This window comes from Macaca thibetana, chromosome 8, assembly GCF_024542745.1.
Source record: "Macaca thibetana thibetana isolate TM-01 chromosome 8, ASM2454274v1, whole genome shotgun sequence".
Taxonomy (NCBI): domain Eukaryota; kingdom Metazoa; phylum Chordata; class Mammalia; order Primates; family Cercopithecidae; genus Macaca; species Macaca thibetana.
Window position 1 is genome coordinate 114,134,571 of NC_065585.1, and position 17,254 is coordinate 114,151,824.

At 43.7% G+C, this 17,254-nt stretch overlaps 1 protein-coding gene across 6 annotated transcripts in view; it reads right to left on the reverse strand.

The window, feature by feature from the left end:
* DCTN6 (dynactin subunit 6) overlaps positions 1–17,254 on the reverse strand; it is a 1,120,059-nt gene that overhangs the window by 792,008 nt on the left and 310,797 nt on the right. Inside the window, exon 1 of one of the 6 annotated variants that reach the window (XM_050802577.1) lies at positions 3,948–3,951. The exons of the other annotated variants lie outside the window; for them this stretch is intronic. The gene's annotated coding sequence lies outside the window, so the exon portion shown is untranslated. Of the gene's footprint in view, positions 1–3,947; positions 3,952–17,254 lie in introns of those variants that run through there. 6 annotated transcript variants of the gene reach the window in all.

Consider the following 17,254-nt stretch of genomic DNA (forward strand, 5'->3'; position numbering starts at 1 on the left):
AGTGTCTTTCTACTCCCAGATGGTCATTCCACAAGTCCCCTCAGTCAGCCCTACTCCAGCAACACAGCAATAGCATAAACCTGGACTCCCAAAGGAGATGAGGCAACCTCTGTATATATGAGTCTCATTATCCAAAAGTTTCAGGGCAAATCATTCATTCACAAACACTTATTGGCCCCTACTAGGGATCAGACACTGTACGATAAGCCTGGGGCACAAAGATAATCAAGACATGGTCCCTGACACTAGAGATCCCTTCAGAATTACAGGATAGACAGAAAAACAAGTGAGTGCAATGTGGAAAGAGCTATAATAGAGATGCAAACCAAGTGCCAATCCAGGAGAGGAGTGGTGTTTGACCTAGGTCTTCAAGGATAGTGAAATGGTAACCGAGAAAGGGGCCCTTCTTGGCAAAGCAAACAGCATGGAGGTAGAAAAGAGTGTGGCATGTTTGAAAAGCTGCAAGAAGTTTGGGGTGGTGGGAGTACCAAGGGGCAATGAGAAGGGGAAAAGTTTTTCCACTCATTCAGCAGATATTTACTGGATGTCCTGATGAATCTCATGTTTGGTGTTAGAGATACAACAGAGAATAAGACAAGGCTTAGTAGACCTTAAGCTTCTAGTAGAAGGAGATGGGTAAGAAACGAGCAAAAAAAATAAAGATGACTTTCAGGCTGGGTGCGGTGGCTCACGCCTATAATCCCAGCACTTTGAGAGGCTGAAGTGAGCAGATCACTTGAGGTCAACAGTTTGAGACCATCCTGGCGAACATGGTGAAGCCCCATCTCTACTAAAAATAAAAAAGTTAGCCGGGCATGGTGGTGCATGCCTATAATTCCAGCTACTTGGGAGGCTGAGACAGGAGAATCACTTGAACCTGGGAGGCAGAGGTTTCAGTGAACTAAGATTGCACCACTGCACTCCAGCCCGGGTGACAAGGTGAGACACTGTCTCAAAAAAAAAAAAAAAAAAAAAGTAAAGAAAAGAAAAAGATGAATTTCAGAAAGAGATAGCAGCAAGAAAGATGATAAAACAGAAAAATGTGAGGGCCATGGAAAGAGACCATTGTTAGACAGTGGTCACAGATGGCCCTGATGTGAGGAATGCACATTTTGGCTGGGAACCAGATACAAAGGAGGCAATGACATAACATCCTAGGGAGAGAGATTCCAAGCAGCCTGAACAAGCAAGTGGGAAGATGATGGAGTGAGGAAGACAGTGGAGTGAATGGCCTTGCCCACTATGATGATTGCTTAGAAATTCAAGGTCTTATACATAATTGGTTCACCAATGGCAAAAAGAGTGATGATTTTGGAGGTCTAGTTAGTTGGTGGCCCTACAACATACCCAGAACATATACAAATAATCTCTGACAGGGCCGAGCAAGGTGGCTCACACCTGTAATCCCAGCACTTTGGGAGGCCGATGTGGGTGGATCACCTGAAGCCAGGAATTCGAGAGCAGCCTGGCCAGCATGGTGAAACCCCGTCTCTACCAAAAATGTAAAAATTAGCCACACATGGTGGCGCACGCCAGTAATCCCAGCTACTCAGGAGGCTGAGGTGAGAGAATCACTTGAACCTGCGAGGTAGAGGCTGCAGTGAGCCAAGATTGCACCACTGCACTCCAGCCTGGGGGAGAGAGGGAGACTCTGTCTCAAAGTAAATAAATAGATAAAAATAAAATCCCTGACAGAGCTAAACATTAATCTTCTAACACCTAGGTACTTAAAATTCTTATTTGAAGAATTTCCTAAAGAAAATGCTACCGCCTATGCAGCCACTCAAGAAAGGAGGTCAGTGGTAATAAGGTATAATATAAAGAGGACTAAAAAGGAAAATAATTATTTTATCTCCCAAGTGGACGGAATCTTAAAAGTTGTCCAATCTAACCATTCCCCTAAAACCCCATTTCACAGATGGGAAAAAAAAAAGGATCAGAGTGTTCAAGTCACAAACTAAATCAATGGCAGAGTTAGAACCAGAGAGAACCCAGGTCTCTTAACTTCCAGGTTTAATTCTCTTGCTAGTTTGTTTTAGAAAAACTCACGCACTTAAGCAACATTAACCTACGCAGCTAAACTAAGAAAGAACATACACTACTCCCGTTCATTTCCACTTAAATAGAATCACCAGCAATAGCAGGGCACAGACGAGTTCACCTATGAACAACCTTAGAGTTTATTATATAGACTGTATCTCTCTTTCCTCTGCCCCACTCCCACCTGCAAGCGCAGAAACAGCACCTGCTAGCAAGGACTTTGGAGAGTGAAGTTTTACTGTGTACTCAGTTTCAGAGGCGGAAAAATCAACTCTAAAATCTATAATCATTTTGCAGTCAAGTAGGAGACCTTAAAATGGAAGTATTTCTTACTCTTGGGGAAGGATTCTCTGCACCGTTTTCATCAGATGGTAGTAGCCACAGAAACCTACCTTCCTTATACGAGTTGAAAAGCCATTTCCAACTTCTCCATATGGAAAACGAAGAAAATATTTTGCCTTGAGAAACTTTTGGCATTTTCCCCTTCCTGGTTGTGATCCATGCAGCCTGAGAAAAGCCAGTGTCATACATACTATTTTGGTAGATCTAACGCCAATGCTGAAAGAAGTAAAATTAACTACAAGTGAGGGAGAGAGACTCAACCATAAGTTGTGTTCGAACTGGTTTCCATTTGGTTTTGCGGTGGAGAGGCAGTCTTGGTTCCTGCACAGGCTTTTGGGTTATTTCATAAATGCTGTCCTTCGAAGCCCTGTGAGGATCCTCTATGTGATTAAAGTCACCAAGAAGTTTTATGATTGAAAACTCCCCTTGGCTTAGAATTTATTTAGATACTCCTCTGACATGCTCTTGCTAACTCTGTAGCTCCGGTGGGAATTGTACAAGGAAATTTACTCATAAGTCACAAAACCAAGCTAATATGACAAGCAGAGAAGAGCCATCTGGCAAATTGTTTCTAAAACACTTTCCTCATATTTGTTCGATCCTGTTTCCCTGCAAGGCATTTAACAGAAGATCCAGCACACACAGCTAAACCAATTCTGAACGTTCCCCAAAGCTTTTTGGGTGGGTATCTAGGGTAAGAAATTATTTAAAGACTTCCAGGTATAAAATAAAGTCTTAAGAATAAAGACAGAGTCCTCAGTGCTGGGAGACTTAATTATGGAATTGTGAAAGAGATATGGGCATTATGAAAGGGTCCCAGAGGCTTCTAGGACTCCCAATGACTGAAGAAACAAAACTAGCCTTTGGCAGATTGAGTGCTAGATGGTACTTCCCTTGAAGTTCATAAGAGGCCCTGAATAAGGGTGAAAGGCCACAGGAGTGCCACTCGCCCAGCCTTATGAGGCAGAACCAGCATCTGCAGCACAACATTCTACCTGAGTGAAGAGGGATGAAAATAAAAAGGTTCCAGGCTCCCATTCCAGCCAATAGTGGATAGGGAACACAAACCATTAGACAAGACAGAATCAAGCTCTGAAAAGTCTTTACCTAACAAGGCACCAGACCTACTTAACTTCAAAATGCAAAAATGGTTTACATTACTGTAGATACCCTGTTTATGCCCTGGGACTCTGAAATGCTTACAGCCTTCAAATGGGTCTTGTTTTAGCATCTGATCATTAACAAGTACAATCCCCCCACCACCTTTTTTTAGAGATAGTGTCTTGTTCTATTCCCCAGGCTGGAGTGCATTGGCGTGATCATGGCTCAATGCAGCTTCTAAATCCTGGCCTCAAGCAATCCTCCCGCCTCAGCCTCCCGAGTAGCTGGGACTACAAGCACATGCCTCTGCTCCTGGCCATGCGGTCCCCATTTCTTACTTTGGTTTTAATTCATGGCTTAATTACTGAAGGCCACATTGACTCTTTGGGTTTGGAATACCAAAGTTGAACTTCACCCCACACCCTGCCCCCAGGTTTGCCTTCCCTATGTCTCTGCCCTTTCCTCCCCATACCTCATTCCAGCCTCACCTCAGAAACACAGGTGCAGACCTGTCCCCAGCATCAGCTGCTCTGACCACTCAGCAGCTGACAGCACAAGCTTGTGGTGTTGACAGCTGTTATTACCCAGAGCTCCTAAGGAGAGATGCCAGAGGCAGAGACCTGCCAAGCAGGTAAAATTTGTTTTAGCAAAGCAAAGTGAAGAATCTACAAAACAGGAGCCTGTGGCCCAGGGTGAATGAAGGGTTCAGCAGAGTCCTCAGCTCCCATCTCTCCCCTACGTGTGAGAAATCCCCAGGACTGCTTGATCACACTGACCATTCCTGGATTCTCTCCACTCAAGGGTAAGCGGTGAGCCTCATGAATCTATTAGTGCTGGGAATACAATAGGAAAGGGTGCTGATTATATGTTCAAGTGTCCGCTGTCCCAGGAGGAAACAGTCTGGCTTATATTCTCATATCAAGGACCGTAAATGTTCCTACTTCAATTTCTCATCTCTTAAGTAGAGATGATCAGAGCTCACCCCACAATCCTCTCTGTACCCATTCTCTCCACAACTTTAGATCTGTCACCCTTTGGAGAGGAAGAATTTACTTTTTAAAGAAAAGTATCTATAAATAGGATAAATGGGAGGAATTGGAAAGTTTTAAAATTAAACAACTTTGTTTCAAATAAAGCGACCAATTTCTAGACATTCTTATACTAGCCTCTCAAAACAGGTTGATACCTAATATGCATCTTGAGAATTTATTTTTCCAGTAGCTATCTATGCATGCATAGTCAATTTTCTGATTACCTATTTTGATAAGGGTTAGGGATAGTCTGATGATCTAAACCTTTGTTTTAAGTTTGAGTAGTGCTCTAACTTATTTTCTTCCTTATTTTCACCTTGTTGGCCAGGCTCACGCCACAATGCTTGACTAATCTTTTGCATTTTTAGTAGAAACGGTTTTGCCATGTTGGCCAGGGTGGTCTCGAACTCCTGGCCTCAGATGATCTGTTCACCTTGGCCTCCCAAAGTGCTGGGATTACAGGTGTGAGTCACCACGCCTAACTGAACACTTTTTATAATGAATATATATTAGCCATATAATCGCACACACCCAGTCTAAGTTAATCTCCCTCTATAAGAAAGCCGGGCCTGTGCTTGCTTCTGGAGCACACATACTGTGCACACCGGCTTGTGGGGTCACCTGTGTGTGTCCCTCCGCCCTATTGTGTGGCTGTCACCCATACCTGGAACATAGGATGCCCCGAGGACTCTGCTTCTGCTCTCAGCTATTTTTTGGAACAGACTTGAAGACTTGTCATTTTGGTCACCTATCAGAGGAAAAGAAAAACAGCAAATGAGTCACAGAAACCACATATAAGGAAAAATAAAATAAGCTCCCTAACTTCAAATACATGAATACAAATTTGGATGCCATGTAATTTCCCCCTGGGGGTCACGTTTGTAATGATTGGGAAAAAAAGAGAGAGAAAAAAAAAAAGAAAGAGAGAATCTGGTTTCAGGTGTATAAAGATCAGATAAAACAAGGCTTTATTTGAAGTAAAACAAACACGAAAGGAGAAAGTTATGTATTGCAACATTTTATGAGGATCTCCTCTTCCTTTTCTTCCCCTCAACTTTCAACTGCCAAGCTCTTTAAAGTACAGCTTGCCCTGGATGGTGGCATATTATAATTTCTGTGATTTCCCCAAGCAAAAACCTGGACAGGCAGATAAAACTTTTCTTGGGCAGGAGGATGTGAAGAATTAGGGGTAAGGTAGGCACAGAGGAGAAAGGAAAACAGAAACAGAAAAAAAGCCAGAGGCAAACGTGAGTATCCTGAGTTGAAATTGGGGGTTGTTTGGGTTTTTGTTAAACAAAGCTGAAGAGTGAAGACACAAGATGGACCCCAAATTCAGAAGTCCTCTTGCATCTAAAGCCCATCACTTAGTCCTGATGTAGTGGCTCATGCCTGTAATCCCAGCCCTTTGAGAGGCTGAGGTGGGAGGATCACTTGAGGCCAGGAGTTTGACACCAGTCTGGGCAACCGAGTGAGACCCCCATCTGTACAAAAGTTTTAAAAAATAGCAGAGCGTGATGGCACATGCCTGTAGTCCCAGCTACTCAGGAGGCTGAGGTGGGAGGATCGCTTGAGCTCAAGAGTTGGAGACTGCAGTGAGCCATGGCTGTGCCACTGCACTCCAGCCTGGGTGACAGAGCAAGATCCCTTCTGGAAATAAAAAGCCCACAACTGGCCAGGGCGCGGTGGCTCACGCCTGTAATCCCAGCACTTTGGGAGGCCGAGATGGGCGGTTCACAAGGTCAGGAGATCGAGACCATCCTGGCTAACCCGGTGGAACCCCATCTCTACTAAAAATACAAAAAAATTAGCTAGGCATGGTGGCAGGCGCCTGTAGTCCCAGCTGAGGCAGGAGAATGGTGTGAACCCAGGAGGCGGAGCTTGCAGTGAGCCAAGATCGCGCCACTGCTCTCCAGCCTGGGCAACACAGAGAGACTGCCTGGAAAAAAAAAAAAAAAAAAAAAAGGCCCACAATTTTACATGAAAGAGGGAGGCATCCGTGTGTGAGTGTAAAACAATGAACTCCATCATTTCACAGTATGTAAAAGAGAGAAAGAATCATCCAAGATTCCACAGAGGAGAAAAAGAAGAAAACTGAATTTCTCTCCAAAACCTCTGCATAGACAAGTCTCTTTCTGGAAGCAAGGCAAGGGGTGGTGTGGGTGGGCCCGGGTCTGTGCAGAGCCCTGGAGAAGGTGCAGCTTACTTGGTTGGCCCCCGGATGGAAGCTTTGGCATTAGAGGCTTTAGCAGTGCGCAGGGACTCTGCAACTGTTTGTTGCTCAGAGATGAGCCAACCAAAGGCCTCTTCACATCTCTTACGTCTGAGAGTGGGATGAGAGGTGGGGGATGGTCTGAGAGCGGGATGGGAAAAGAGATGGCTCTTTTACTTTCCTTCCTTTTTAAGGAAGGAAATTTTCTGGTTGTTGTTCACTCCCAATTTCCTTTCCTGTTATTTCCACTTCCTAGTCCCACACATCATCTTAAGAAACACAGCTTCCTTCCTAAACAACTGCCCTGATCTGAGGCCTTATCGTGCTGTCTGACATGATCTTGACTTTTTCATGCCAAAACTTAAAAATCAGAGAAGGAGAGGGTTAATAGGTATCAAAAACAAAACAAATATATAGAAAGAGTGAATCAGATCTAGTAGTTAATAGCACAACAGGGTGACTATATTCAGTACGTATGTATGTATGTATGTATGTATGTATGTATGTATGTACTTATGTGTGTATGTATTTTTTGAGACAGAGTCTCGCTCTGTCACCCAGTCTGGAGTGCAGTAATGTGATCACGGCTCACTGAAGCCTCGAGCTCCTGGGCTCAAGTGAAACTCCTACCTCAGCATCCCAAGTAGCTTTGATCACAAGCACACACCACCACACCCAGCTCATTTTTAAACTTTTTTGTACAGATGGGATCTCGCTGTGTTGCTCAGGCTGGTCTTGACCTCCTGGGTACAAGCAATCCCCCTGTCTCGGCCTCCCAAAGTGCTGGGATTAGGCGTGAGCCACCACACCCAATCTCAATAATAATTTAATTGTACATTTTTTAAATAAATAAAAGGCTGGGAGTGGTGGCTCACGCCTGTAATCCCAGCACTTTGGGAGTCTGAGGCGAGTGGATCACCTGTGGTCAGGAGTTCAAGACCAGTCTGACTGACATGGAGAAATCCTGTCTCTACTAAAAATACAAAATTAACCAGGCCTGGTGGCACATGCCTGTAAATCTCAGCTACTTGGAAGGCTGAGGCAGGAGAATTGCTTGAGTCTGGGAGGTGGAGGTTGCGGTGAGCTGAGATTGTGCCACTTCACTTCAGCCTGAGTGACAGAGGAAGGCTTCCTCTCAAAAAAATAAAAAATTAAAATTAAACAAAATAACTAAGAGTATAATTGGATTGTTTATAATACAAAGGATAAATGCTTAAGGGGATGGATATCTCATTTACCCTGATATGATTATTATACATTGTATGCCTTTATCAAAACATCCCATATACCTCATTAATATATACACCTACTATTTAAAAATTAAAAAATTAAAAAATTAAAAATCAGAAAATCAGTCTTCAGAAAAAAAGTTCTTTAACAAATTTCAGCAAATGGTTTATGAAAGTCAAACATTCCCAATGCCACCCACTACAACCCTGTGAACTAGGTGGTTTTTTGTTGTTGTTGTTTTTGTTGTTGTTTTTGTTTTTGTTTTGAGACAGAATCTTACTGTGTCGCCCAGGCTTCAGTGCAGTGGTAGGATGTCGGCTCACTACAATCTCTGCCTCCCGGGTTCAAGTGATTCTTGAGCCTCAGCCTCCCAAATAGCTGGGAATACAAGCGTGCACCACCACACCCAGCTAATTTTTGTATTTTTCATAGAAACAAGTTTTCACCATGGTGGCCAGGCTGGTCTCAAACTCCTGGCCTCAAGTGATCTGCCCATCTCAGCCTCCCAAAGTGCTGGGATTACGGGTGTGAGCCACCACGCCCGACCATGAAGTAGATTTTGTTATGCCCCCTGTTTATAGGAAGAGTGTGAGGTACAGGGAAGTTTGTGGGCATCACAAGTAAGGATATTTCACAATAACACCTGAGGCCAGGCTCTTGCACAGTCCCAGAGGCCTCAGTCTCTCCTTTGTAATCTGATAAGCACATGTCACTCTGAGGCATTAGGGTAATGGACATCTGGAGTATTTTTGATGAAAAACTCAGAAGGAAACCTCTTTGAAAAATTCCTGAGTCTCACTGTTTTGCTAAATTTCCCTCTTAATGTTAATTTCTACTAGGGAACATTTCTAAAAGAAGGCTGGGAGGGTGCCTCTGATGATCTTAAGGAATCCTCCAGGCTTCCTATGGCTCCCACTATTCCGTATCTGTGCTTCTTTTCCCCACTCTGTCATGTTCTCCTTTTCATTCCTTAGATACCTTAGTAGGGAAGTGCAGAGGCTTCACGTTTAGAAGTACTACGTGCCCATCACTCATGTGCACACCCTCCCACACACGCACGTGAAATTGTGTGTGTATTGGTTTATTTTCTATACATTTGTTTCCTTTAATGTTCACAGTAAACCCTGACAAGATAATGATATTGCCATTCCACAGATGGGGAACAGGAATCTTCAAGAGGTTGAGTAATTTGTCCTTGGTCACTGCTGCATTGCTTGTGCAGTAGTTAACTCACTCTGAAAGCAAAGTAAATTACCACAATGGCTGGAGTGCAATGGCATGATTATAACTCACTACAGCCTCCAACTCCTGGGCTCAAGCTATCTTCCTGCCCCAGCTTCCAAACTAGCTGGGTCTACAGACATGCGCCACCACACCCAGCTAACTTTTTTTGTTTTCTGTAGAGATGGGAATTCACTGTGTTGCCTAGGCTGGGCTTGAACTCCTGGGCTCAAGCGATCGTCTCTCCTTAGCCTCCCAAAATGCTGGAAGTACAGGTGGGAGCCGCTGTATACAGCCAACTTTAAAAATACATCGATAAAAACAGTGTGATACTTGCAGAAGACGCTTCTGATTTATATACTGAGGGCAGTTAGTGTGCATTCAAGGACAAATCAAGACCCAGCCTTCCAGGAGTGGTTAACAGATGAAGTGACCTAATCAAGGATCAATCTCTTCAAAGGTAGTTACTTAGCATTTAAGTTATAGTATGAAAAGCTACACTAGAGAGTTTATTGGTTAGCATAAGGGATGCTAGAAATATTTGTATTGGCTACATGAATAGGTGATTCATTGCAAAAGAGGTCATTGGTTAGAAATATCACACAGCCTCCAGTGGCCTTGCATATTTGAGGCTGAAAAGGTGGGCAAGTCGGGCATTTTCATGCCAGAGGACACTCCTGTGGATTCTGTCTTTCCCATTCCCTGTGGACCTAACAAAAGACGTTCCCTGCACTTCTGAGCTAACCTTCCAGGCAAGGCGCCTGTCTGAGTGACGCAGGACAGGGTGGGTGACCAGGTTGCAGGACTGTTTGTACCAGCTTGCTGATAAATATTTGCGTGCTTAGTAGAATTTAGTTGAAGACTCGCTTTCATCGTTACCCACTATTGGGGACACGGCTGAGGAAAGAGGCCTCAGCCCACTTATCTCAGAAAGTCGCTGTCTTTGCCAGGTGACCCCTGCTGCTTGCTGAGTGACCGGACTGGCTTAGGTGTGTCAGCAGCAGTTCCACAGCTGGTGAGGGGCAAAGGCAGAATTTGGGACCAGCTCCATCTTCTCCAAACCCCACAGACCGGTTGCCCCTTGAAAGAAAAGATGGTGCTGTTGAGGCTGAGAAACTGATACCTAAAATACGGGACGTTGACACGCTGGACTACAGAAGCAGGCTCCAGGTCTCTCTGACCTCCCCCTCCTGTCTCTCAATCTTCTCTCTGTCCCAAAGTGAAGGATGAAGCTGTTCTCTGAAGTTCCCTTATCTGCCTAAAGTCTGCACCCACCAAAGAAGAAAACAAGCACCTCTGGTCCCTTCCCTGAGTTTTCATTAACCAAGCTCATATCACAGGAAGAAAGGCTGAAGCTTATCAGCACACCTTGACAGACTTGTCACAAACCATTGTCTTCCGCTTCAGTCCCATTCAGTATTTCAAAGAGAATCTTTTACCAGCCATTGTCTGCTCTGTGGACCCAACAGACTTTGACCTAGGCCATGGTATGTTCTCCAAGTCCATTGAATTATCCTAAAAATCATTTACTATACCTCTCAAAGCCATCCACATTTCCCCATCTTTCCCCTATGAAGAAGGGAATATAAGCGTCTGTAACCTATCAGGTTATGGGGTCACTGATTTCCTATGGTTCCCCCCAGTGCAGGTTAAAATAAATTCTGTATGCCTTTTTTCCTATGAATCTGCCTGTTGTCAGTTGGTGTTCTGCAAACCTTCAGCGGGTAGAGAGAAAGTTTTCCCTTGGCCCCTGCAGTTTTGGCACTGTGAGCAGGACAACCAAATCCACTCTGCTCTTCTGAAGATGCAGTCAAGGGAACCCAGGACCTGACAATCTGGCAGAAGGGTAAGAAATTCTTACTGGTCAGATTCCTGGTCTCTTACGTGGAATCCAGTTGAGCGGATGATAAAAGTCAGTTTTTCTCTTTTTCCTTTTCCAAGTTTAAGATGAATGGGAGAAAAGTATTTGTGTGACTAGTGTTAGATTTAGCGACTCTGATGTATTTTTTGTTATGAATGTTCATAGTCTGATCTTTTTCCCCCCAGAAATAGTCCTTGTTTTTCCTGTCTTTGTCTTCCTGTGTCATTTTTTCACAAAAAGGTGTGTCATAGGGTAGAACATGAGCCTAATGCCCCTCTAAGCCTATTCCCTAGCCCTTACAGATTGGTGATTTTGATGATTCTCATCAGACCAGCAGACAAATTGTACTATGGGTCTCTGAGATAAAGATAGAATGAGGTTCGCCTCTCATCTTGTTTGATGTCCTTGAGAGCTTCATTGTGACCAAGTGGGAGCCCCCCACACACACACCATCTGCTATCCGAGGGGCATGATTTTCAAGTCTTGTCTGGTGGCCAGTCCAAAAGCACTGGGGATGACAAGACATATTTAAATTTTAAGCAGCACACTCTCTGTTCCTAGCATGCCAAGCTCTCAGGGGAGTTTATCTTAATAAGATGTCCCCTCCATAAGGGGCTTTTGTCTCAACTCTTGTTGCCTGGTACTCCTGGAAAAGTCCAATCCCAGGAGGGCGTACCTGGTGTCACAGACTAATGGGTCTGCGATTGGCAAGCCCTTCCACCCAACAAGTTTGTGGGTCCTGGAGGCACCATATCCACAAACACCATTCTTAACCATCTGTGGCAATAAGAGTCTTGTGCTATCTCAGCCTATTTCTGGGAGTGAATTTTTGGAGAATCATGGAGGCTGCATTTTCTGTGACCATTTTTTTAAAATAGCACTAACATCCATGATATTCTAAACCTGGAAATTTACCTCTGGGACTTTTTATGAAAAAGACTCATTGGCTTGAGTCACTTATGGGATAAGTATATTGGCCATATATATTTTTAAAACTTTTTAGAGCGCTCACATGTTAAATAGTGATCTTACTGGTACCTAAGAAAGGATGGGAAAGAAACATAGCCTTAAAAATTAAAAATTATTTTGGACCAGGCATGGTGGCTCACACCTGTAATCCCAGCATTTTGGGAGGCTGAGGTGGGCAGATCACTTGAGACCAGGAGTTTGAGACCAGCCTGGCAAACATGGTGAAACCCTATCTCTACTAAACATACAAAAAGTAGCCAGGCATGGTGGTACATACTTATAATTCCAGCTACTCAGGAGGGTGAGGTGGGAGAATCGCTTGAACCTGGGAGGCGGGGGTTGCAGTAAGCCGAGATCTCACCGTTGCACTCCAACTACACTCCAGCCTGGGTGAGAAAGCAAGAATCTGCCGGGAAAAAAAAAAGAAAAAAAAAATCATTTGACAAGATTTTTAACAGATTGAAAACAAAGTGGCCAGGCATGGTGGTGCATGCCTGTAGTTGCAGCTACTCAGGAGGCTGAGATGGGCCTTGGGCCCAGGAGGACAAGGCTGTATGAGCTATGATTGCGCAACTGCCCTCCAGCCTGGGTGACAGAGTAAGACCCTTTCTTAAAACAAGAAAAGAAAAGTTAAAAATCCTTTGTACACTCACACTACCTGCTTTGGGTTCCTTGTGGGATTTGCAAAAAAAAAAAAAAGGTATTCACTCTACCCTGTCGCTTGCCTGGTTAAGATTCTGCACTTTCACATTGTAGCTTGGGTTTGATTCCAAGTCAGGGAACCAATTTCTAGATGATGTAAATCCTTTAACTCAGATCAAAACAAAACAAACAAACAAGAAAAAAAACAAACAAAACAAAAAAGAATTCGTTTGAATTATTTGTTTTGATTATGTATTTGTGTGACTTGACTTTTTGCACTGCCTATTTGTTCTTGATCCTCTTCCCTCCTGTGGACAGCTCTTGTCTTTCTGCTCATCTCTAGGTACCTTTTTTTGTTGTCTTTGTAATGTAGCTCTGGATCTTGTGAGGACTCCTTCTTTGCACCTCTTTGGAGGTGGCTCATGCATCCTTGGTTGTCATACTTATTGGTTTGGTTGAGTCACTTGGTAGGCACCTTTGATTTAAAAGGAAAGAAAAAAGCCTGGGTGTGGTGGCTCATGCCTGTAATCCCAGCACTTTCGGAGGCCAAGGCAGGTGTATTACTTGAGTTCAGGAGTTTGAGACCAGCCTGGACAACATGGTGAAACCCTCTCTCTACTAAGAATACAAAAATTAGCCAGCTGTGGTGGTGCATGCCGGTAATCCCAGCTACTTGGGAGGCTGAGGCAGGAGAATCGCTTGAACCCAGAAGGCAGAGGTTGCAGTGAGCCGGGATTATGCCACGGCACTCCAGCCTGGGCAACAGAGTGAGATTCCATCTCAAATAAATAAATAAGTAAATAAATAAATAAACTCTGCTGACTTGTGGGGTAATCACACTCTTGTGATTCCCTCTGCTTCCTTCCACCTATGCACATTAAAACAAACTTGTATGCCTTTCCTCCTATTAATCTGCCTTATTTCAGTTGATTTTTCAGCAAATCTTCAGAGGGCAAAGGGGTAGTTTTCCTTTGGCCCCGACAAAGCCAGCAAAAGGAAACATTTGAGGCCATCAGTTCTGTTAGTCAACAAGTAGGAAAAAAAAATCATTTTTATTGACTGAACGATCTTTAATCTTCAAGATCTTCCATAAAGTGAATCCTTCAAAATCCTGTTTGTGTCATATCTTCTTTAAAGGTCAGGCTGAATATATAAACCACTTTAAGTCCTAACAGGAAATAAGCGACGTTTACACTAAAATATGTACTCAGATATTTTATATGAAATTCAGTACAGGGCCATAAAATGAGAGAGTGGGGAAAGTCATGGCCCCAAGGTTCTCAATGTTCCTTTGCAAAAGGTCAACTTTATTATTATTCTGGTGTCCTGGGCCCAGCCAGGGAAGTGCACCCTCTGTTTCATGTGGTGAAACTCCAGGCTGCTGCTTTTTCAAGCAATCAGATTGTCCAGATCATCAACAAGGACTTATTTTTAGACCTGCAAGGATGAGAATTTCCTACCCTTCTACCGCCCATTGAAGGCAATGGGGCCTTGTTTGTGAGTTTTATCAACAAGGATATAAAACAGAAAATCTTCCAGGTTTTTTTTTTGTTTCCACCCACACTGACATATTGACTGAAAACATTTCTGAATTGGACCCAAAAAGAGAAAAACATGAGCAGGAAAATCGCCTCAATGGCAATGACTGTTGAATTGTAGCCTTTAAAACATTCATCTCTGTCTTTAACACACATGAGCCCCCTGTAAAAAGATTGCTGGGAAGTTTCCCTCGAATGCATTCATAGTGGTGAGGTCAGTGGTATCTGTGCTTAGAGTTCATAATACCAGAAGCACAGGTTTCTGGTTGGAAAGCTGGAAGGGGTCTTGGAGGCTGTCTAATCTAGTTTTCTCATTGTACAGATGAGGAAACTCACTCACTCAAGGTCCCATGATAGCTAGAGGCAAAACCAGAAGAATGCAAGAGTTTCAAATCCTAGTGTCCTTTTTCCAATCTCTCTTACCAGAAACTAAATTACCTGTGAGCTCCAGGCCAAGCTGGGGCATCAGGAGATAATACTATCTCTAGATCCTTCCATACTAATCTTTCTATGATAAAGAGTCATGCTGACCCGGTGCAGTGGCTCACACCTGTAATCCCAGCACTTTGGGAGGCTGAGGCCAGAGCATCACTTGAGCCCAGGAGTTCAAGGCCAACCTGGACAATATAGTAAGACCCTCTCTCTATTTAAAAAAAAATACGAAAATTAGTCAGATGTGGTGGCACGGGTCTGTGATGCCAGTTACTCTAAAGGCTGAGGCAGGAGGATTGCTTGAGCCAGCAGGCTGAGGCTGCAATGAGCGTTGATTGCACTGCTGCACTCCAGCCTGGGCGATGGACCAGAACCTTGTCTTTAAAAAACAAACAAACAACAACAACAACAAAAGTCATGCTGAGGTCAGAGTGCCTAATATACTTCCTCTTCTCCACACCTCTCTTGACATCTTTAGTTCCTGCCTAGAAGGACTTAAAGTTTTCAAGATTTATCATTTAACAAAATATATTTATCCCTGCACTGGAACAAACATTCTGAAACGAGGCCATATTTTCTATCTCTTGTAAAAGCAACTTCCCACCTAAAGCCAAGTGTCTGGTTTCCTGAGGAGCTGAATGGCTGGAGACCCTAGCTGGGTGAATTAAAACTATTTACCATCTGCCTTTGTTTGATGCCTTAACAGAGGACCTGAAGCACCAGTCTGAAGCTACTCTGAGAAGTGAGAGAGGCAACAAGTCCTAGACATGACTGTGAGCCAACCTAGGTGAGCTTTCTGGGGATCTCCAAGTAAATTTCTTTTTTCCTTTCTTTTCTTTTCTTTTATTCTTTTCTTTTCTTTTATTCTTTTCTTTTCTTTCCCTTTCTCTACTCTTTTCTTTTTGAGTCGGAGTCTCACTGTCACCTAGGCTGCAGTGCTGTGGCATGATCTCAGGTCACTGCAACCTCCACCTCCAGGGTTCAAGCGATTCTCCTGCCTTAGCTTCCTGAGCATCTGGGATTACAGGTGTCCGCGCCACCATGCCCGGCTAATTTTTGTATTTTTAGTAGAGACAAGTTTCACCATGTTGACCAGGCTGGTTTCAAACTCCTGACCTCAGGTGATCTGCCCACTTCAGCCTCTCAAAATGCTGGGATTACAGATGTGAGCCAATGCACCTGGTCAGGTGAATTTCTTGATCCTAAATGGGAGGAGTGCTATGCTTGGTTCTATCAGTATACAGGAATAAGAGCAGTAAGGTATGGGGCTTGGGGGCAGGAGAGAGAACCCCTCTTATTCTTTATTCTGGAAACTCTTAACCTCCTGGTCCTTATCTCTAGCCCCCTCCCCCAGACCTTCCTCCCTATTTGACATTATGTTTTTGTCCCTGTATCCTGGAAGGGTTGTTTTTCCAGGAAGTAAGGATAATCTGGAAGTAAGAGGACAACATGGATTCCACAGTGGGCAGTCGCTAACTCCTTTTCATTCATTCATCATACACGTTCTGAACATTTATGTGCTAGGCTCTGTGGTTAGCACTGAGGCTGTGGTGTGAACCAACTCCTACACCTTCCCTAACACTCAGCCTTTCTCCTAGCAGGATGACTGGGACTGATACCCCTAAGCCCTTGAACTAGGATCACAGAATTCTGCATCCTCCTCTTCCTGACCTTTCATCCACTCAACCAAGACTTACTGACCACCTGCAATGTTAAAAATACCGAGAGTGTGCAGGCGAATCAGATACGCATCTTGTCCTCACTGTCTAGAAGGGAAGATGCTCATATAAAAAATAAAATGCATGCCAGCACGGTGGCTCACACCTGTAATCCCAACACTTTGGGAGGCCGTGGCGGGCGGATCACTTGAGGTGAAGAGTTGGAGACCAGCCTGGCCAACTTGATGAAATCCTGTCTCTACTACAAGTACAGAAACTAGCCAGGCGTGGTGGCGGGCACCTGTTGTCCCAGCTACTGAGGAGGCTGAGGCAGGCGAATCACTTGAACCCGGGAGGCGGAGGTTGCAGTGAGCTGAGATCGTGACACTGCACTCCAGCCTGGGTGACACAGGGAGGCTCCGTCTCAAAAAATAAAAATAAAATACAAATCTGGATTGTTTCCAATTTGGAAGTATTATTTTAAAAAGCTACAATGCATATACTTGTATGATTATTTTGTGGACATATGTTTTCATTTATCTTAGGTAAATACAGCATCCAAAGGACTGTTATTGGATGAATAGATAAATTGTGGTATATTCATTTATTCAATGAAATATTATTCTGAAATAAAGAGGAAAGAACAACTAATATTTGCAGCAATGTGGAAGAATTCCAGAAACACTGTGATGAGCAAAAGAAGCCAGGCACAAAAAGAGTTCATTCTGTATGATTCTATTTATATAGAGTTCTAGAACAGGCAAAACTGATCTGTGTTGAGAGAAATTAGGACAGTGGTTGCCTCTGGCAGGGGGCATTGACTGGAAAAGATGCATGAGGAAAGGTCTATATCTTATCCGGGGTGCTGGTGGCACAGATGTACACATTTGTCAAATCTTGCCACATTGCACGCTTAAAATCCATTCATTTTGTTATATGTAAATTATTTCTTAATAAAGATTTCGTTAAAAAAATAAACC